Source organism: Muntiacus reevesi, chromosome 11 (genome assembly GCF_963930625.1).
Source record: "Muntiacus reevesi chromosome 11, mMunRee1.1, whole genome shotgun sequence".
Lineage (NCBI taxonomy): Eukaryota > Metazoa > Chordata > Mammalia > Artiodactyla > Cervidae > Muntiacus > Muntiacus reevesi.
The window spans coordinates 18,441,765-18,464,892 of NC_089259.1; positions in this window are offsets into that span (position 1 = coordinate 18,441,765).

The following is a 23,128-nucleotide window of genomic DNA, read 5'->3' on the forward strand; positions in this document are numbered from 1 at the left end:
AACTGCTCTATCTGCACGCTCTAAGTGGTCTGAATGTTGATAGTATCTTTTGTCTTAGTTTTCAGTTCATTACACCCACTAACTCTTGAATATGTTTGGTTAGTTACTGATGGCACAAATTAAATCTAAGACCTTGAAATAATTTAGTTTAGACTTGTTCTAAACTATCAAGCCTGTAAATGAAAGTAACCTGTTTACCTTCTAAGGCCATTTCCTTTGCTCTGCCTTTCAGATGTCATGGAAGAATAAAGAGTTGTCAGGAAAGCAGCCTGGGCTTGTTGGGTGGGTGTCCGCTTCAGTCACGGTGGTGCAGCTGCGCACGGGCCCCAAGCGCTGAGAAGGACACGATGCCTCTGGGGCTGCGGCACGCGGCCCGGCAGGGGCCCCCGAGCCTGCCCAGGCTTGGACCAGTGTAAGCGCAGGTTATGCCCCTTTCTGCCCTTCCGCGTTAGCCACAGGCTATGGTGACACCCAGTGACGTCAGTATGGATTCAGAATGCTACAGGGTCTCCCCGAGCCCCGATATTTCCCCCTGGCTCCCACCATCACAGGGGAGTTAATGTGTTCTGTCTGGGGTTCTGTGTCCTCAGATGGGACCTGGACTGAAATGAGGCAGAGGAGGGGAGCCTGTCTGCAGAGAAGCAGAATCCCCACACCATTTTCAGCCCTGTGCATCCATTTCTTCTTCTGATTAATGGCCCTTGGCAGTCAACAGTACCTTCTGGTGTTCAGAGCTAGCAGGGTATGCCCTGGGGTTTAAAATCATATCAGAAATATTTCATAGTAACAGTATTTTTAAGAGGAGAGCCTAAAAATAAAAAATAAAAGAGGAGAGCCTAGTGTTTAAACAAGCCAATACAATGCCACTGTCACTGTTTATCTTCATTTCCTATTGAAGGGAAAGGAAGACATGAATAGAGCAGTTCACCCTTACAGGCGTCATAGTGCAGTTTTCCAATAGTCGTGACCGCCTTGATTTGGTTTGGGGGTCATCTACAGACTACAGGGATACTGAAAAGGTACTATATTTTTTCACAAAATAAATTCTGAGGCTCTTGTTTTTTAGAGGAAGGAAATAAAGTCCCTGGATGACTTGCCAATAAAATTTTAAACTCAGGGATAATTAGGCTTTCTGAGTTTCAGGTCTGTTTTAGTTGAGGGTGGGGGTGGGGTGGGAGAGTGACTGCATCGGAGGAAACTTGTGGTATCTTAGTCCAGGACGCTGGCATCGTTATCATTCACATTTGCTCACGATATACGAAGATATTGAACTTTTTAAAGGTCTGGTATGAAGTAAGTCAACTTCTTTCCTCCTCCTGCTGCATCTCCAAGGAGGTGGAAATATTAGAGAAGTCTCTTTACAAACACATTTTCAATACCATTCCCTTTCTTGGTTCATGTAGAGAAGAAAATAGAAAAAAAACAAATAAAGAAAAGCCCAGAAACCTAATGAAAATAAGTGAAGTTTAAAAATTCGTGTTTTGTGCCCAAGTTCTTACTTGTTCTCTTCTAACAGCATGACAGTTTTATATGCACACAGTTTATACGTGCATATGCTTTATATGTGCCCATGTTTACTGCCTTCCCTGCAAATAAGTACTCCTGAGGTATTGAGATCTCCCAATTTCCTGCTCCCTGCAAGCTTCTGAAGAGTAAGAAGGTAAAGTCTGAGAGAACTGCAGGAACTCTACTTTGCTAGCAGTGAGATGCTTCACATGGGCGATTGGGCTGTAGTCTTATGTGGGGATGAAGGTAGAGGTACCTGTTTGCCTATTCAGGCGGGAGGGAGAGGGTGGGGTGTACTAAAGAGCCCTGGATACGCTGAGCCTTGTATCTTTCCCATATGCACTGTTGGGTGTTCCTTGGGGCGGGAATGCTTCCTTTCTGTTTCTGAGGAGATTGAGAGATGTCTGCTTTTGCAGTTGGAGAGGAAAGGCTGACAGTATCAAACTAGGTAGTTTTCTCACAGTGTCATTACTCTGGTGATGGCATAAACCACCCATCCTGCAAACTAGTGGGTTCATTGATGAGCATGGCCTGCCATCCGTTTGCTGAGTACTTGTCCTCAGGGTGGGATTGCTCAGTCACTAAAGGGGCATACTTCCCCGAAGTCTGGGATCGGAGGTTGACTGCATCGTGTCCACTGTTTTACTAACTCCTGCACCCCAGGGGGAAAGCCTCCCACTCCCTACCTCCCTCTTGGAGTATTTTGCTTGGATTAGGTTCATGCCATGGACTGCAGCAGCACCACCATCAGTTTGATGTAGACTTGGGGTGGTGCTGGTAGCTGGAGGTGTGGAAGAGAGCGAACCTATCCCTAAAAGGCTGATGTGCACGTGCACATCCATCAAAGTGTGTGATGGGCACACTCACGTCAGAAGATCTTTCACTGAAACACTGCCATCTACTGTCGGTCCGACCCTGAGAGAGAACTGTAGCCCCATATAAGATATTTATCATTAGTCCTGGGACTCTGGTTCAGAAGGGAAAAAGTTCCTGCTGGAGCCATCAGTGCCTGCAGCCCTCAGGATGATAAACACATATGTAGCTGATAATAGATATTGGTTTATTTGGGTCTTCTCCAGTGGCTCAGGGTTAAGAATCCCCCTGCAATGCAGGAGGCGTGGGTTTGATCCCTGGGTCGGGAAGATCTCCTGGAGAAGGAAAGGGCAACCCACTCCAGTATTCTTGCCTGGGAAATCCCATAGACAGAGGAGCCTGGAGGGCCATGGGGTTGCAAGGAGTCGGACATGAGTGAGCAACTGAGCAGACCTTGCTATCTATCTAGAACAGCACGCTATCTAGAGGCAGCTGAGGGACTTCTGATAACGGGTGCACATGTGTTTCCTGACCTGCCCCACCCTGCCAGGTTCCTTTGAGTTTGTGATATGATGAGAAGTTCCCACCCAGGACCACCTCAGGAGGTCCTCATTTGGCCCTAGTTGTCACCAAAGGGTTTGGCTCCTTAAATGCTGGGGCGCTCATGTCTCAATATGAAACCTTCATCTTTATTTCCTGTGTCTAGAGCAGAGTCTGGCGTGCACAGGCACTGGGGAACTGCTTGATGAGTTGATCTGTTGAAATCAATAAAAAATTTGCTGACTAAAATAAACCCTGAACACAAAAGCAATCTGTAGATAAAACATTAAGTTTCAGTGATCCGAAGTGTACAGAACATGTAGTTCTTTGAAAGGACCTATCTTGATATATGTTTACAAATCCACCTACTTTTCTTCCATTTGACATATTTTAATAGTGTGGTCATGGGCTTCCAAAAAGGGTTAAATCTAAGGCTGTTTAACTTCTCTGTTAAGGAATTCAGGAAGGTGTATTCCATAGAGCTGGCTTCTCAGATGATTTGTTTTTCCCTTTAATATCCTCATCCAATCCATGAACAAGATACAGCTCTTTATTTATTTTGATCTTAAATTCTTTCAGTAATATTTTCTTATTTTCCTAAGTATTCTGTATTTTTTAATGTTATTATGCATGGCTTTTAAAAAAATTTATATTCTGATTGTTTATTGCTTGTATGTAGAAATACAATTATTTTTTGTACATCGTATTATAATGCTGCAACCTTGCTGTGTTAGCTCACTTTTTAGTTCTAGTAGCTTCCATCAGATTTTCCACACAGATAATCATGTCATCTTCTTCCTTTTACTTCTTGCTTTCTAATGTTTATGTCTCTAATTTTTATTTCTTACCTTATTGTATGGGTTATATCCTTCTTTATAGTGTTGAATAAAAGGAGTAAAAACAGACATTTTTGTCTTGTTCTTGATCTTAGAGGGAGTGTAATGCTGACTTTAGGTTTTTTTTTGTAGATATCCTTTGTCCATTTGAAGAAGTTCCCTTCTATTCCTAGTTTGCTAAGTTTTTTTTTTAAATCAGAATGTAGGTTGAATTTTGCCATAATCTTTTTATACATATATTGAAATGATAAATGGCTTTTCTTTTTGTTTGTTAACATTGTGAATTAAGTTGATTGATTTTTGAAGTTTAAATCAGCCTTGCATTCCTGGGACAAATTGCACTTGGTTATGATGTCTTATTCTTTTTATATATTGTTGAATCTGATTTGCTAAAATTGTGTTTTGAATTTTTGCATCTATATTTATGAGGAATATTGGACTGTAGTTTTCTTTTCTTGTAATGTCTTTAGTTTTTTTTGTTAGTAGTGTAATGATGGCCTTGCAGAATGAATTGGAAAGTAGTTCTTCTTCTTTAATCTTCTGGAAGAGTTTGTGTAAAAATTGTATTATTTCTCCCTTATATGTTTAGTTCCCTCATAGCTCAGTTGGTAAAGAATTTGCCTGCAATACAGGAGACCCCGATTGGATTCCTGGGTTGGGAAGATCCTCTGGAGAAGGCATAGGCTACCCTGTCAGTATTCTTGGGCTTCCCTTGTGGCTCAGTTGGTAAAGAATCCGCTGCAATGCAGGAGACCTGGGTTCGATCCCTGGATTGGGAAGATCCCCTGGAGAAGGGAAAGGCTACCCACTCCAGTATTCTGGCCTGGAGAATTCCATGGACTGTATAGTCCATGGGGTCACAAAGAGCTGGACACGACTGAGTGACTTTCACTTTCACTGCTGAAGCCTTTGGATCTGGAATTGTCTTCGTAAGAAGAGTTTTAACTACAAATTTAACATTTTCAGAAATAAAGGACTATTTAAGCAACCTATTTATTTTGTGTGAGTTGTGGTAATTTGTGCCTTTCAAGGGATTTTTCCGTTTCACTTAAGTTATCAGATTTATTGTCATAAGGTTTTTAACAATATTTTGTTCTTTTCTGTTCAATATCTGTAGAATCTGTAATGATGTTGCTTCTCTCCTTGATGATAATCATAAAAAGAGTCTTCTCTCTTTTTCTCTTACTGATCTGGGTAGAGGTTTGTCAGTTTTATGACAATTTTTTGCCTTCTTTTGATTTCATTAATTTTCTCTATATTTTTCTTTTTACTATTTCATTGATTTCTCCTCTGATATTTTTTTGTTTACTTTGCTCGTTTCTTTAATTGGAAGCTTTATGCTATTGATTCGGTTCCCTTTTTAATGTAGGCATTAGAACTATATATTTTCCTTTAAATTGTTGCTTTAGCAGAGAAGGCAATGGCACCCCACTCCAGTACTCTTGCCTGGAAAATCCCATGGATGGAGGAGCCTGGTAGGCTGCAGTCCATGGGGTCGCTAAGAGTTGGACATGACTGAGCGACTGCACTTTCACTTTTCACTTTCACGCATTGGAGAAGGATATGGCAACCCACTCCAGTGTTCTTGCCTGGAGAATCCCAGGGATGGGAGAGCCTGGTGGGCTGCCGTCTATGGGGTCACACAGAATTGGACACGACTGAAGTGACTTAGCAGCAGCAGTAGCATACATTTTGACATATTGTATATTCATATTCATTTATTTAATGTACTTTCTAATTTCCCTTTTGATTATTTTTTTGATTTATGGGTTATTTAAAAGCATTTTATTTATTTTCTAAATATGTGGGAGATTTTCCAGAGATAATTCTTCTATTGATTTCTGATTTAATTCCATGGTGGTCAAAGAACATATTTTGTATGACCTGCATCTTTTTAAATTTATTGAGACTTCTTTTATAGCCAGGAATATGGTTTATCTTGGTAATGGTGAGGGTGAGGTTGAAGAAAAAGTGTATTTTCTGTTGTTGAATGGAGTGTTCCATAAATGTCAATTAGATCAAAATGGTTGATAGTATTTTTCAAATTTCTCTATCCTTGTTGATTTTCTCTGTAATTATTCAATCAATTATTAAGAGAGGATTTGAAATCTCTGAATGTAGTGGGGACTCCAGTATATATTGTACAGGTATATTAGACTGTTTGAAGTTGTACTATAGCTAACACTCTGTTAATTATATTTTAGTCTTTTTCCTCTTTGTGTTTTACTTATTTTAGTGATTTTTTTTTTTCTGCAATGTCTTTTCTGCTATTACTTCCTTACAGTGGTGTTTTCATCTCTAGAAGTTTGATTTGAGTCTTTTTTTTTTGGTAATATATTCCCCCTTCTCAACTTTCTGAATATATGGAATGCAATTAAAATATCTTTTAAAATGCTTTTGTCTGTTAATTTTAACATCTGTGTGCTTTGGGTTGGTTTTGATTGGTCGATTTTTTTCTGCTCAATATTTTCCTGTTTCTTTGCAGGTCCAATAATTTTTGATAGAGTGGCACCTTTATAAATTATACATATTCATGTAGAACTCATCTGTTGAGTTCTGGTTATTATTTTTTTTTTTTTAATTTTTATTCTGTTACAAATATTTTCTTTTTTTTTTCTTTTTTTTTTTTTTTAATATTATTTTATTAGTTGGAGGCCAATCACTTCACAACATTTCAGTGGGTTTTGTCATACATTGACATGAATCAGCCATAGAGTTACACGTATTCCCCATCCCGATCTCCCCTCCCACCTCCCTCTCCACCCGACTCCTCAGGGTCCTCCCAGTGCACCAGGCCCGAGCACTTGACTCATGCATCCCACCTGGGCTGGTGGCTGTGGTACATATACACCATGGAATATTACTCAGCCATTAAAAAGAATTCATTTGAATCAGTTCTAATGAGATGGATGAAACTGGAGCCCATTATACAGAGTGAAGTAAGCCAGAAAGATAAAGAACATTACAGTATACTAACACATATATACGGAATTTAGATAGATGGTAGCGATAACCCTATATGCAAAACAGAAAAAGAGACACAGAAGTACAGAACAGACTTTTGAACTCTGGGGGAGAAGGTGAGGGTGGGATGTTTTGAAAGAACAGCATGTATATTATCTATGGCAAAACATACCACCAGAGTTCTGGTTATTTTTATTCCCATAAATATCTTGAACTGTGTTCTGGGCTTAGATGTAGTTAAGTTACTTAGGAATTGTTTGATCCTTTGAAATCTTGCCTTTAATATTTGTGAGGTGGGAGTGAAATACTGTTTAGTCTGGGGGCTATTGTTTCCCACTACTGAGGCAAGAAGGGCTTCCCTGAAGGCTCAGATGGTAAAGAATCTGCTTGCAATTCTGGAGACCTGGGCTCGATCCCTGGGTCGGGAAGGTCCCCTGGAGAAGGGAATGCCTGCCCACTCCAGTATTCTTGCCCGGAGAATTCCATAGACAGAGGAGCCTCACAGGCTACAGTCCTTGGGGTCACAAAGAGTTGGGACACGACTGAGCAACTAACACACACTGAAGCAAGAACTTTGTGAGTACTGTATTCAGCTCTCTGTAAATGATGAGGTTTTTCAGTCTGGTGGGGGGATTACTTTTCCTGTCCTTTCATGAGCTCCAGGAACTGTTCTTTGTAATTCTTTCAGGTAGTTCTTCTCTGGCCTCTGCTAGTTTCTTCGCAAGTATGCACTGATTAGTATTCTGCTGAATCCTCGAGGGGGACTCCCTATGGATGTCCAGTTTTCTTGCCCTGCAGCTCTTTCTTCTCCTACTAGCCGGCCAACTTTAGCCACGTTGGTCTTTGGAAACTCTTAGCTGCATCTCTTCACCATAGGGAGTCTGTTAGACTACATCCCACTTCCTCTGTCAGGGCGGAAACCATGTCAGGGCAGTTAACTGGTGCTGTTGTAGGGCTCTCCTCTTTCATCTTCTGACTTGTGCTTTCTCCTGGGTTCTGTCCTGATAATTAATTAGCATCATTTTAACTTCCTAATGCCATCAAACATATGTTTTTTTTATACTTTATCTAATTTTCCTAGTATTCTTTGCAAAAGATTTGGTAGTAATTACTGTTTGCAACTGTTGGAATAAGAAACCCCAAACCTTTCAATTCCCATCAAGTTATTCCCAGAGGAGTAAATGGTTATTCTGTTCTGGTAGGGTCCCAGGTAGAGTCTGAGTGAGATTCAAAGCTGGGAATCCAGCATGTCTGACAGTTCTTGTGGAAGAGCCTCTTCTCTGGTTAGGATTGAGGAGACATTTGAGAGGGTGCTGATCCTGAAGGGAGAAGGAGCCAGACAAATGAATTTCACCCAAGAACTGAATCTAGGTTATCAAAGAAGAGGAGGGGTGAGTATGATGTCAGTCATTCATACCCCTTTTTGTCCAGCTCCCACTGGATTTTTAAAGAGTTGCCTAGAGAAAGTTGACTGTATGTTAAAACAGAAAGGGTACTTTTACTTGATATTCTGCCAAAAATAAAAATAAAAAAAAAGGAGCCAGAGGCCCTCCGTCAGCAACTGGGAGCAAGAACCAGTGAAATTTGAGTTATTACTGTTTAATATGACCCTTTAAGAACACCCTGGCTAGTGAGGTTTGAAGAAATCAAGTTACACAGGGGCCAGGTTAGCCTAGAGCCAGCTGAAACTTTATGGCGCTTTGTTAGTAAAAAGAGTCCTTGGCACAAACCAATTGTCCATCAGAAACTATCCTGAGGCCAGAAACTCATTTTACCTTGATCCCAGAATGTCCATCAGATGGTGTGGCTCTTGCCTGGGATTCATATTTTTCTGGGCTGGTACTCAGAGAGATTGACTTGAGGTCCTTAACATTTTCCAATAAGTCATACATAGGGCCAGGTTTGCTGAGACTTAATATGGCAGTTTGTTGCTAACCTGAAGGCATTGTGCAGATATAAAATGATTAATCTGATGCATAAAATGAAAGACAGGTAGCAGAGGTAGGGCGGGGGAAGCTATTTCCAATGAACATAGCTCTAGTTCATAAGATGAAATCTATATTTCACTCAGCAGAAGGTACAAATCTGTATTGCATTAACTCTGCAATTCTAACCAAAACAAAGACAGGATGGCAAATATTTAAACAGTGATTAAAACGTTGCCCAGGCAATAGGAAATGTCTCCTCTTGCCAACTGTTTGCTTGGACGGAATGAAATGAGGGGCACACAAACCTTGTCTTCCTGGTTGCTCTCAGGGACCCTTCTCTGGCACAAGGTCAGCACCCTCAGTCATTAATTTGAGTCCAATGGATCCCACTGGAAAGAGCCTATTGAGAAAGAACTCTGACATCTGTTAAAGGCTAAAAGGGCCTTCAATATATATTTTTCTTTTAACATATTTTACTTATACAAATGGCAGTGTGTAATCAGAGCAGATTTCTCTACCAGAAGTTTGAATGCTTAATTCAAAACAAACCCATATTTGATTTGGTAGTATAATTCTCCCCCACCTCCCTCATTTGGCTCTTTGCCAGATGTTAGTCTAATTGCGGGGGTGGCAGCCTGAGATTCTACAACCCTCAAGGGCAACTTGAAGGAAATATTGCCATGACTAATTATGGTGATGCCATGATTGAAAGTCATACTCTGCTTTTGAACGGCCTAAAATGACATGGCAGCACAGACTCATGCCAGGACATCCCCACAAATCTATATTTTGTTAAGGTTCAGTGTTGCATTCATGTCAGAAGTGACCCTGAAACATTCTTACTCCGATTTTTTTAAACAGTCAGGATGACCACACCTTTGATCAAATCCCACTCAGCGTTTTCCTTAGTCATCTTGAAAGCGAAGCTGTTTGGTGTGTTGGCACGTAGTAGTCACAGTGCTACCGTGCTCTTTTGCAGACGGGCAGATGGCCTGGTGACTTAATTCACATTGGTAAATAGCATTCACTGTCACATTCTCAGCTCTGGACTAAACACTGCAGGTAAGCAGCCAAGGGAAGAGGCAGTGTTAGAAGTGAATTGGGTCCCCTCCTCTCCCCCCGAAGATATTTTGGAATCCTGACCCTGAGTACCTCAGAATGTGTTCTTATTTGGAAATAAGGTCACTGCAGATTAATTAGTTAGGATGGAGTGACCCTGGAGTAGAGTAGCCTCTAAATTCAATATGACTGTGTCTTTCTGGCTGCATGAAAACAGAGATACACATGGAGGATGCCACGTAACAATGGAGGCAGGGGTTGGAGTTACATGGTTGCCTGTGGCTCAGGGGTAAAGAATCTGCCTTCAGTTTTGGAGACATGGAGATGTGGGTTCGATCCCTCGGTTGGGAAGACCCCCCCACCCCCACCCCTGAGGAGGAGTGGCAACCTACTCCAGGATTCTTGCCTGGGAAATTCCATGGACAGAGGAGCCTCGTGGGCTGCAGTCTATGGCGTCGCAAAGAGGGTGACACAGCTGAGCGACTAAACAACAACAGCAACAACAAGCCAAACTGCCAGTGATTGCCCGAAAACCACCAGAAGCCAGGAGAGAAACAAGCAAGATTTCTGACCTGCAGGTTTCAGCAGTAATGTGGCCCTGTTGACACTTTGGTGTCAGCCTCCAGAACTGTAGACAGTATGTTTCTGTTGTTTTAAGTCACTTGGTTTGTGGTACTTTGTTCTAGCTGCCCTAAGAAACTATTATAGTGTGGAATACATTGTGTTCTTAGGCACCATGGGACCTGGTGATGGATCTATGTAGAGTAAGGATGACATGTCGGATGGACAGAGGCCCAATGGAGACCGAGTTACTAGAGGAGGCAAATTTTAAGCTGATTTCAGGGTGTCATCATGTGAATCCTCAAACTATTTGAAGTGACTTTGTTTCCCCCCTGTGCCGTCTGGACACCTGAGAGACAGTGAAGGACAGGAAGTCTGGCGTGCTGCAGCCCATGGGGTTGCAAAGATTTGGGCATGCCTGCGTGACAGAACGCAGACACACATGCAGTCTGGACCCAAGAGGAGGCAGTCTGCGATCTGGGCTGAAGTGGCCAGTTCTCCTCCTACCACCCAGAATATACTCATTCGAATCACGTGGACTAGCCCCAGCTTAATAGACACCGTCTTTATTACTAGTCGGCCAACAAAAGTATAGGGTAGCTTAATGACATAGATAAAAAGGAATTTGGGATGTAGAATGAGAAAACCAAGGGTCCAGTGGCTAATTATTCTACATCAAATATAACTATCCTAACCCAAGTAGCTGTTCTAAAACCCAAATGACTAGAACCCTGACAAATTTCCTTTTAAAGTGCTAGAACAGAGATTCAGACTCTGAATTTGCTGAATTAGTGCAAATTTGGATCCAGCGCATGTCTAGCAGCCCATTCCAGCCTTTATAAATGTGAATGCAGCTTACTTGGTTCCATGCCCATGCTGGGGGCTCCAGGAAGCTCTGATTCTCCTGGCCGGCTTCCTACTACACCAGAGCACTGTCCACTTTCTAAAATGATTATCTCACCGTGTCACTTTCTGTGTACAGCCTTTTGGTAGCTCTGACTGCCTGTGGATCAAATAGAAGCATGATGTTTTAATAAGCCTCTATGTCCCTGCCCTAGACTCCTCTCCTGCCATCCTTTCCCTTTAATTACATCTAGCTTCACAAAATTAGTTGTCATGTCCAGGACACATCCTTGTGTGTCCTGCTCTGGTGGTGTTAACCTACTATCCTCTAAACATACAATATCATTTCCTTCTTTTTCTTCTAGGGAAACTCCAGTTAACCTTCAGAACCTTGTATGGAGCGCTTTTCTATGAAAGCCTTCCTTGATCTCTGCCTCCAAATAGACTTAGAATAACTTCTTTCTTTGTATTATTTTTACATACTTATTTATTCTGCGACTCACACTGTATTTAATGATTTGCTTATAAACCATCTCCCAATTAAACTGTGAGAGAAGAAGGTATGTCATATTTATATCAGGATGTGTAGTAGTGAGTACAGTGCCTACAGAAGGTGATTAGTAACTATTTAAAAGAATTTGTCCACTCAAAAATGTTTATTGAAATCTTTATTGTGTTAGTCATTGTTCTGGGCCTTGAGTAAACAAGACGGATAAGGATCTTGCTCACTTGGAGCTCACATTTCTGGTAGAGAAGATGGATAAACAAGCAAACAAACAGAAAAGATATACATTAAATTGTGAAAGTTGCTCAGTTGTGTCTGACTCTTTGTGACCCATGGACTATACAGTCCATGGAATTCTCTAGGCCAGAATACTGGAGTGGGTAGCCTTTCCTTTCTCCAGGGGATCTTCCCAACCCAGGGATCAAACCCAGGTCTCCTGCATTGCAGGTGGATTCTTACCAGCTGAGCCACAAGGGAAGCCCTAAATGACCATGGTCTGGTGTTAACCATATATATAACCATATAACCATAGCATTGGTGTTAACCACCCCAAAAACTCCCCATGTCTTTTCTTTTATATATTACCTGAAAATATATATCTTTTTAATTAGCATATGATTCAGCAATTCTGCTTCTGGGTATGTACCCAAAAGAATTGAAAGAAGGGTCTCAAAGTGATCTTTGTGCAGTCATGTTCATAGCAGCATTATTCACAATAGCCCAAAGGTGGAAGCACCTCATGTGTTGTCCATCAATGGACGAATGGATAAACAAGATGTAGTCTATGTATCAATGGAACACTATTTAGCTTTAAAAAAGGAAGGAAATTCTGACAGAAGCTGCAACATGGACATACCTTGACGATATTATGCTAAGTGAAATAGACCAGTCACAGAAAGACAATCACTGTATCATATGAGGTGTCTAGAGTGGTCAGATCCATGAGGACTGAAGGTAGAATGGTGGTTGCCAGGGGATGGAGGGAAGGGAGAAAGGGGAGTTGTTGTGGGTACAGGTGAGTTTCAGGTGGTGAAGATGAAATGAGTTCTGTGCATGGCTGGTTGTGCCACAGTGTAAATACTCTTAATACTACTGCACTGTACACTTATGAGCCGTTAAGATTATAAACTTTATATTTTGTGTATCTTGAATAACACAAATTCCCTGCCCTTGTGAGGCTCATAGTCTATTTGGGGGAGACAGATAATGAATTGTAAAGGGATTAAACACATATATTACAAACTTTTTTGGGGAAGAGATGAGTGATATAGAAGAAAGCAGAGAAGGTTAGAAAGAGGATTGGAGGATTGGGGACAGGGAGAGACTATTTTCAGTTTTTAAAAAAGGTGGCTGACTCCATGATCTTTTTTTTTAGATAAATTTAATATGTTGTTGATAAGGGTGTCAACTGTGAAGTTGTGATTTTTTTCCTTGGCATCTATGTTTTGCCCAGAAATCTCTGACTTGTTGGAGTCTTGACTGTCAATTTAAAGTCTCCCAGAAATAACTTTCAAATACCATCTGGAAGAGGGACTCCCAGGTGGTGCAGTGGTAGAGAATCTGCCTGCCAATGCAGGAGATGCAAGAGACATGGGTTCAATCCCTGGGTCGGGAAGATCCCCTGAAGTAGGAAATGGCAACCCACTCCAGTATTCTTGCCTGGGAAATCCCATGGACAGAGGAGCCTGATGGGTAGTCCATGGGGTCACAGAGTGGAACATAATGAGTGACTGAGCAGGCATGCGCGCCATTGGGAGGAGTCTTGACACTAAAGCTGTGGAGTCTCACATGGGTACACCCAGAGGGGCTTCTTTTCAGATCTGTGAAGAAGACAGCCAGGAGGGGTGTGCATACTAGGGAATAATAATCAGGAAGAGGGAGAGGCAGAAACAGAGGTGAAGTGACTTGGCAGGCTGGGTAGCCCTAGGCTGCTCATTCGTGTCTGATTCTCTCTGACCCCATGTCCTGTAGCCCGCCAGGCTCCTCTGTCCATGGGATTCTCCAGGCAAGAATACTGGAGTGGGTTGTCATTCCCTTCTCCAGGGGATCTTACTGACCCACAGATTGAACCCAAGTCTCTCGCATTGCAGGCAGATACTTTACCATCTGAGCCACCTAGGAAGCCCCCAGGCAGGACAAGGGGATCTTAAACTGCTAGGGGACACGATGATGGGTAGGGGCAGTGTTTTTACTGTTAGTTATTTACCTCATCCATTGACTCCTTCAGCAAGTGTTCTCTAAGGGCCACTTCTGCATGTGCCTCTGGGCTTGCTCATGGCGATTGAGCTAGAGTGATTCCCCTCGGGGAGTGCAGAATCTAGTAAAACAGTCAAAGTGTATGCCCATTGTGAATAGTTAAATAAGAACAGCATACAGTTTATGATAAAGTACCCAGCTGAATAATAGAAGCAATAAATTCTCTAGACACGAATGCTACTGCACAGGCATCAGAAGGGCTTAGAAGGGATGGGACCCAATCAGAGCATACTCTAGGAGTGAACAACCCATGACCAGGAATATCAGTCCTGGTTATGGGAGCTTTGAAGAGCAAGGGATGAGGCCACCCTTTCAGGGAGGAGATGGAACTCAGACTGAGCCTGGAGTGTTGGGAGGGAGAGAGGAGCAGGAGTAATTAAGTTTGTTTTATGATGTAAGTGGATTTCTTGGAAGATGATTCTGACAGCTGTGTGTGGGATGGAGTCACATGGGAAGAAGGAAGGTGGAAAGGCGGTGAGGAGGCTGTTCTAGGAACTGAGGTGTGAGGTGAGGAGTGTGGAGGACATGATACTGGAGAGAGGCTAACCCATGAGAAGGAGAACTGAGGGGTGGAGAGTAAGTAACTCCATATCGTACTCCTGAGAGCCAGAGTGTTTCTCTCCTGCAGTGAGTTATTCAGATGTGACTAGGAAGTGTAATAAAAGCACAGTAAGGTGTGAGCTTAAGACCCTGACACTGCTGTCACTACCCTCCCTGAAATTCCTCTCTTATGACTCAACAAGGGAGTTGGAAAATAAAATTTGTGAAGATGGCTTGTAGAATAGAGCTGGGTCCCCCACAGGAGTAGCTCTGTTGGCAGGAATTGCTGTGGGGTCTGCAGTATTTGAGGACAGAGGTGGGCATCTCAACTTTGGACTCTGGCTTGGATTTGGAAAAATGTTAACAATTCCTGAAGCCTCTGAACCCTGGAAACTCTGTCCTGGGAAGTCCCACTTTAGAAGCTATACCTGGATATCAGGAACCTGGGGAAGTGTCTTGACCTGCAAAACCCAAGCTTATCTTTTTGTTAAAACTGGACTTTAAGCATACAGCTCTCCACCTAGATAAGCTTTCTGCAGAATTTAGGGGATCCTAAGAGTTGTAGGGTTTCCCTTCTATAGTTTTAATGTGAGTGCTCCTCAAAACCTCTTCAGGCAAGTGGTAATGATCTCTTTGAAAAGAGGAAGAGAAAGATATATGACTGAATGCATTTCAACTTCCAGAAGAACTACTTAAACAGGATGAGGAGTAAAAAGGAAGTAGTAGGTGGGTTGGGTGGCAGGTCAGTTGGAACTCAAGAATTTTAGCTACAAAAGTTTTAGCTAAATGTATACATACCACTGATTCATTTCATTGTATAGCAGAAACTAATGCAACATTGTAAAGTAATTATATTCTAATAGAAAAAGTAAGATGACTTCAGAAAACTGCTAGGTACATTATATCAATCAGAAATACATTTGATTTAACCTGCTTGTGGATTACAGCATTAAACTTAAGTACCATCACATCATTTATGACTTGACTATGTAACCAGGAAAGTCAACTGGAATCTTCAACTCAGGGAATGGACTTAATTGGGCAGAGAAGGAGGGAGTAGGAGGATGAGGGGATGGGAGGGTTTTTGAAGCTGTGAGCTTCAGAGACCAATTTAAGCAGGTCAGATGCAGGCAAGAGAGGGGGTCTGAACAATGTGAAGGCAATGTGGAACATCAGGACGGATATGAAGCAACTGGGAAGGAGCAGATACTGAAAACAGCCATGATGTAGAGGTGAGAGGCCATGAAGAAACGAAGCAGGGACCACATTCTAAATAGTGTGAAAGGGGATAAACGTGGTTCTGTCCCTGTGTGCTCACAGTCACATAGGCAAGCAACAAACAGTTGGTGTGGTAAGGTTTTTAGTTGAAGAGATTTACAAAAGCCCCTGGGAACAAGGAGGCATGATGACCACAAACATCCACTGAACACTTTTATCCCAGACACAGTGTTCAGTGCTCTGTAATGTATTATCCCAAAGCCCTGTGATGGTCACTGTCGTTGTCTTCATTTTTACTGGTAAAGAGACTGAGGCTGCCTAGCAGAGTCAGTAATTTGCCTAAGCTAGTACGTAGTAGAGCAGAAATTCTCCAGGTTTAGCATGATCTCAGTAAATCCTGGGATTATTAATTATGAAAATAGTATAAATTGATGCTGCTGATTGTCCTCTCCCTTTCTTGAAAAAAATTTTTTTAGTGGCAAGGACTAGATTTTAAAATTCATATTAAAATGTTCTAAAAATTCTGAAAAAGGAGAAAAAAAAGAAGGGAAGAGAACTATTAAACATTAAAGCATTACATAAAATTATAATAATTTAGATATCAGAATGCTGGTTCTATGAATAAATAAATTAGTGATACAGAACAGAGAATAAGTCTGGAAATGTCTGATACTTATGTGGTAAGAATATTACCACAAAAAAAAATAAAAAATAAATAAATAAAATAATAAAAAATAAAAAAAAGAATATTACCACATATGTATATAATATATTACCACATATATACCAGAATATATATTAGTATATTATAAAGATGTACACTCTTATCTGATGGGCAGTGGTTGTTTATTCTTTAAATAACAATAAGATAATTGGGTAGCTAATTGTTAACACACACACACACACATACGTATACCTACACTGCATACAATCACAACCCTGCTTCATTTTGTGCATCAAATGCATTCAAGATTTAAATATATGACAACTGATGTCATAAAAGTGCTACAGGAAAACATGGTATTATTTTAAAACGATTTACCACAGAAAGGCCTAAGCCTGGCAGAAACTTCTAAAGCTGCTCAAGGAAAGATTAATATAATAAAATAAGCACACAAAAACAACTTTTTTGTCATTAAAACAGTATAAACAAAGTTATAAGGCAAACAGCAAGCTGGAGAATGTATTTGCAATGTAAGATGAGGCATTACTGCTTTGTTCTTACGTGGTAGTATGAGATATCTATGTGTCTAAAACCGCCAGGGTTTTAATTTTGTTCTGTCTTATTTTTAAATATCTTACGAGCTTGTATTGTGCATGTGTATTTACTAGCATAGAACATTACTGCACATTTTGTGTTTTGTGTATGTATGACCAGGATTGAGACATCGAGCAGTTTCAGCACCAAAAGTGGCTTTCGTGTTATTGCTTCACACTCACGTCTGCCTCCCTCTCGCCCCACTTTCCCCAACTCAGACCCCAGGTAATCGCTAATCTGTCCTTCATTTCTATCATGTTACCATTAAATGAATGTCCCTTACATGCAATCGTACTGTCACCTTTTGGGTTTGGCTTCTTTCACTCTGCAACGTTCTCCTGAGATTTGTTCATTCAGGTTGTTGCATGTAGCAACAGTGTGTTCCTTTTCATTACTGAGTAGTAGTCCATGATATAGACATACCATAGTTTTTGGGGTGAAAATCAGTCACCCACTGAAAGACATGTAGGTTGTTTTCATTTTGGGTGATTACAAATAAAGCCGTTACAAACACTTCATGTGTGGATTTTGTGTGAACCTAAGCCTATCTCTCTGTCCAGGAGCACAATTGCGGATTATATGGCAAAACATGTTTACTTTTATAAGAAACTGATTGGAACGTTTCCAGGGTGCCTGTATTAATTTATATAAACATATAATATAAGTAAATATATATATAATGTATATATCAATAATTAAAGTGTTAGCATCCCCAAGGAATTAGCAAAGAACAAGAATAGGGAATTCACAGAAAAATAAGAACAAATGGCTCTATAACATGAAGATGCACTTAACCTTAACTGATACTATGAAATATAAAAAATAAAATTATGATAGTATCATTTTTTCATGTACCCAATTTGCCAAGAACAAAAAGTTTGGCAACATATTTGATGTTTGAGGAAACAGATAGCTTTGTACATTGTTGATGGGGATATAAACTAATAAAACCACCTGAAGAACAACTTAATATATATGGAAATTTTGAATGCCAATGCCCTTTGACTCTGCAATTCTAACTTTAGGAAATTTTTCAATAGATATAGTTATATATTTGTGACATTTGTTAATTCACTTAATAAGTAATTTATGTGCTAGTGTCAGTTCTGGCTGCTTGGGATACACTGTGCATAAAACAAAGATCCCTGCCCTAGTGGAAATTATATTCATTATTAAAGGGGAGAAAGACAATTATAATAGACAAAATAAATACATGATAAAATATATAGAAAATGATAGGTGCTTTGGAAAAAGAGCAGGATAAAGGAGATTTGGTGTGCAGGAGGTGGGTATGGGCAATTTATTTTTTTCTTCCAGTTTTGTTGAGGTATAACTGGCATTTAGCACTGTGTAAGTTTTAGGTGTACCTGATTTAATCTACATGCATCATGAAGTGATTATCACAGTAAGTTTAGGGAACACACATCATCTCATATAGATATAAAAGAAATAGCAAGAAACTTTTTTTTCTTTGTGATGAAAACTCTTAGGATTTACTCCCTTAATAGCTTCCATATATATCATTGTTGTTGTTCAGTCACTCAGTTGTGTCTGATTCTCTGCAAGCCCATGGACTGCGGCACACAGGCTTCCCTGTCCTTCACCATCTCCCGGAGCTTGCTCAAACTCAGGACCATTGAGTCGGTGATGCCATCCAACCATCTCATCCTCTGTCGTCCCCTTCTCCTCCTGCCTTCAAACTTTCCCAGCATCAGGGTCTTTTCTAATGAGTCAGCACTTCATATCAGGTGGCCAAAGTATTGGAGCTTCAGCTTCAGCATCAGTTCTTCCAATGAATATTAATGATTGATTTCCTTCAGAATTGACTGGTTTGATCTCCTTGAGGTCCAAGGGACTCTCAAGAGTCTTCTCCAACACCACAGTTCAAAAGCATCAATTCTTCAGCGCTCAGCCTTCTTTGTAGTCCACCTCTCACATCTGTACATGCCTACTGGAAAAACCATAGCTTTGACTGGATGGATCTTTGTTGGCAAAGTAATGTCTCTGCTTTTTAATATGCTGTCTAGGTTTGTCAGAGCTTTTCTTCCAAGGAACAAGCATCTTTTAATTTCATGGCTGCAGTCACCATCTGCAGTGATTTTGGAGCCCAAGAAAATAGTCTGTCACTGTTGCCATTGTGTATATCATAAAGAATTTATATATATATATATATCAGTATATAAGAGTAGCAAGGAGAGATAAGAAAGCCTTCCTCAGTGATCAATGCAAAGAAACAGATGAAAACAATAGAATAGGAAAGACTAGAGATTTCTTAAAGAAAATTAGAGATACCAAATGAACATTTCATGCAAAGATGGGCACAATAAAGGGCAGAAATGGTATGGACCTAACAGAAGCAGAAGATATTAAGAAGAGGTGGCAAGAACACACAGAACTATACAAAAAAGATCTTCACGATCCAGATAATTATGGTATGATCACTGACCTAGAGCCAGACATCCTGGAATGTGAAGTCAAGTGGGCCTTAGGAAGCATCACTACGAACAAAGCCAGTGGATGGAGGTGATGGAATTCCAGTTGAGCTTTTTCAAATCCTAAAAGATGATTCTGTGAAAGTGCTGCACTTAATATGCCAGCAAATTTGGAAAATTTAGCAGTGGCCACAGACTGGAAAAGATCAGTTTTCATTCCAATCCCAAAGAAAGGAAATGCCAAAGAATGTTCAAACTGCTGCACAATTGTACTCATCTCACATGGTAGCAAAGTAATGCTCAAAATTCTTCAAGCCAGGCTTCAACAGTATGTAAACTGTGAACTTCCAGATGTTTAAACTGAATTTAGAAAAGGCAGAGGAACCAAAGATCAAATTGCCATCATCTGTTGGATCATCGAAAAAGCAAGAGAGTTCCAGAAAAACATCTACTTCTGCTTTATTGACTACGCCAAAGCCTTTGACTGTGTAGACCACAACAAACTGGATAAAAAATGGGAACATTGGACCACCTGACCTGCCTCTTGAGAAATTTGTATGCAGGTCAGCAACAGTTAGAACTGGACATGGAACAACAGACTGGTTCCAAATCGGGAAAGGGCTATATCAAGGCTGTATATTATCATCCTGCTTATTTAACTTACATGCAGAGTACATTATGAGAAATGCTGGGCTGGATGAAGCATAAGCTGGAATCAAGATTGCTGGGAGAAATATCAATAACCTCAGACATGCAGATAATAGCACCCTTATGGCAGAAAGTGATGAAGAACTAAAGAGCCCCTTGATGAAAGTGAAAGAGGAGAGTGAAAAAGTTGGCTTAAAATTCAACATTCAGAAAACTAAGATTCTGGCATCTGGTCCCATCACTTCATGGCAAATAGATGGGGAAACAGTGACAGACTATCTTTTTGGGCTCCAGAATCACTGCAGATGGTAACTGCAGCCGTGAAATTAAAAGATGCTTGCTCCTTGGAAGGAAAGTTATGACCAACCTAGATAGCATATTAAAAAGCAGAGACATTACTTTACCAACAAAGATCCATCTAGTCAAAGGTATGGTTTTTCCAGTAGTCATGTACGGATGTGAGAGTTGTACTATAAAGAAAGCTGAGCACCAAAGAATTGATGTTTTTGAACTATGGTGTTGGAGAAGGCTCTTGAGAGTCCCTTGGACTGCAAGGAGATCCAACCAGTCCATCCTGAAGGAAATCAGTCCTGAATATTCATTGGAAGGACTGATGCTGAAGCTGAAGCTCTAATACTTTGACCATCTGATGGGAAGAACTGACTCATTGGAAAAGACCCTGATGCTGGGAAAGATTGAAGGCAGGAGGAGAAGGGACAGAGGATGAGATGGTTGGATGGCATCACTGACTCAATGGACATGAGTTTGAGTAAACTTCAGGAGTTGGTGGTGGACAGGGAGGCCTGCCGTGCTGAAGTCCATGGGGTCACAAGGAGTTGGACATGACTGAGTGACTGAACTCAACTGACATATCATCCATATATTATTGAGCATGTATATAACTGGAAGTTTGTGCCTTTTGATTGCCTTCATACAGTTTTCCTCCCACCAACACCTCCAAACGTCTACCTCAGCTTCAGTGATGACCCTAAAGCCTTTGACTCTGTGAATCATAGCAAACTGATAACCACATATCTCATGTCTTTTTATATGAGTTTGTTTGTTTTTGAAGTGTAAGTGACCTCTGACACTATGTTAGTTCCTGTTATACAACATAGTAGTTTGATATTTCTATAAATTTCAAATTGCTCACTGGAAGTCTAATTGCAATATGTTACCACACAAAGCTATTATATAGTTATTGACTTTTTCCTCACACTGTACATTTCATACCCGTGACTCATTTATTTTGCAACTGGTAGTTTGCGCCTCTTCATCTCTTTCACCTATTTCATTCCTTTTCCTGACCTCCTCCCCTCTGACATCCACTTGTTTTTTTCTTTTGAGTCTGTTTCTGTTCTGTTCAGTTCAGTTCATTTCAGTCACTCAGTCATGTCCGACTACTTGCAACCCCATGAACTGCAGCACACCAGGCCTCCCTGTCCATCACCGACTCCTGGAGTTTACCCAAACCCATGTCCATCGAGTTGATGATGCCATCCAACCATCTCATCCTCTGTCACCCCTTCTCCTCCTGCCCTCAATCCTTCCCAGCATTAGGGTCTTTTCCAATGAGTCAGCTCTTCACATCAGGTGGCCAAAGTATTGGAGTTTCAGCTTCAACATCAGTCCTTCCAATGAACACCCAGGACTGATCTCCTTTAGAAGGGACTGGTTGGATCTCCTTGCAGTCCTAGGGACTCTCAAGAGTCTTCTCCAACACCACAGTTCAAAAGCATCAATTCTTCGGCACTCAGCTTTCTTTATAGTCCAACTCTCACATTCATCTGTTCTATTAAGTTTGCTTATTTGTTTTATATTCTTAGATTCCACATATAAGTAAAATCATACAATATTTGTCTTTCTCTGTCTGACTTATTTCACTTAACATAATACTGTCTAGTCCATAATATCCTCTAGTCCAACAAATGGCAAGATTTCTTTTTTTCCTGTTGCTGAGTATAAATTTCATTCTTTATATATGTGTGTGTGTGTGTGTGTGTATATATATATATATATATATATATATATATAGGCAGCATATGTGTAAGTCTTTTGTATCCATTCAGCTGCCCTGTTTCTTTTGACTGGAGCATTTAGTCCATTTACATTTAAAGTGATTATTGATAGATGTGTACTGTTATCATTTTTATTTTATTTTATTTTCTATTATCATTTTTAAAGTTGTTTTTCGGTTGTTTTGTGTAGTTCTTTTTTGTTTCTTCTTCTTTCAGTGTCTTCCCTTGTGATTTGATGACTATCTTTAGTGCTTTGTTTGGATTCATTTCTCTTTTTTTGTGTGTGTATTTATTATAGGTTTTTTGTCTGTGGTTACCATGGGGTTTATATATAGGAATCTATATATGTGATTATTTTAAGTTGGTGATGTCTTAAGTAAAAATGCATGTTAACGACCCTGATTTTTCACTCCCCTCCTCCCATTTTTACTGTTTTTGACATCGTATTTTACATCTTTTTGTTTTGTGTATCTCTTAACTACCTACTGTGGATATAGATGATTTTATTCCTTTTGCCTTTCAGCCTTCCTACTAGCTTTATATGTGGTTGTTTCACTACCTTTATTGTGTGTTTGTCTTTACCAGTGAAATTTTTCCTTTTATAATACTCACGTTCCTAGTTGTGTCTTTTTCTTTTTCATGTAGACAAGTCCCTTTAACCTTTTCTTGTAAAGCTGGTTTGGTGGTGCTGAACTCTTTCACTTTCACTTGTCTGTAAAACTTTTGTTCTCTCCGTTAAATCTGAGTAGAAGCCTTGCTGGGAAGAGTATTCTTGGTTGTAGGTTTTTCTTTTTCATTAATTTATTTATTTGTTTTAAATTAATTATTTTGGGGTATAGTTGATTTACAGTGTTGTGTTAATTTCTGCTCTACAGCCCAGTGAGTCAGTTATACATACACATATATCCACTCTTTTTTAGATTCTCTTCCCGTATAGGTCGTTACAGGGTGTTGAGTTCCCTATGCTACACAGTAGGCTCTTATTACTTATCTCTTTATTATAGTAGTGTGTACACGTCAATCCAGCTCTTCCCTTTCATCGCTTTAAATGTATTGTGCCATTTCCTTCTGGCCTTCAGAGTGTCTGCTGAAAAATCAGCTGATAGCCTTATAGGAGTTCCCTTGTATGTAACTTGTTGCTTTTCCCTTGCTGCCTTTAATATTGTATCTTTATCTTTAATTTTCCCCATTTTAATTACAGTA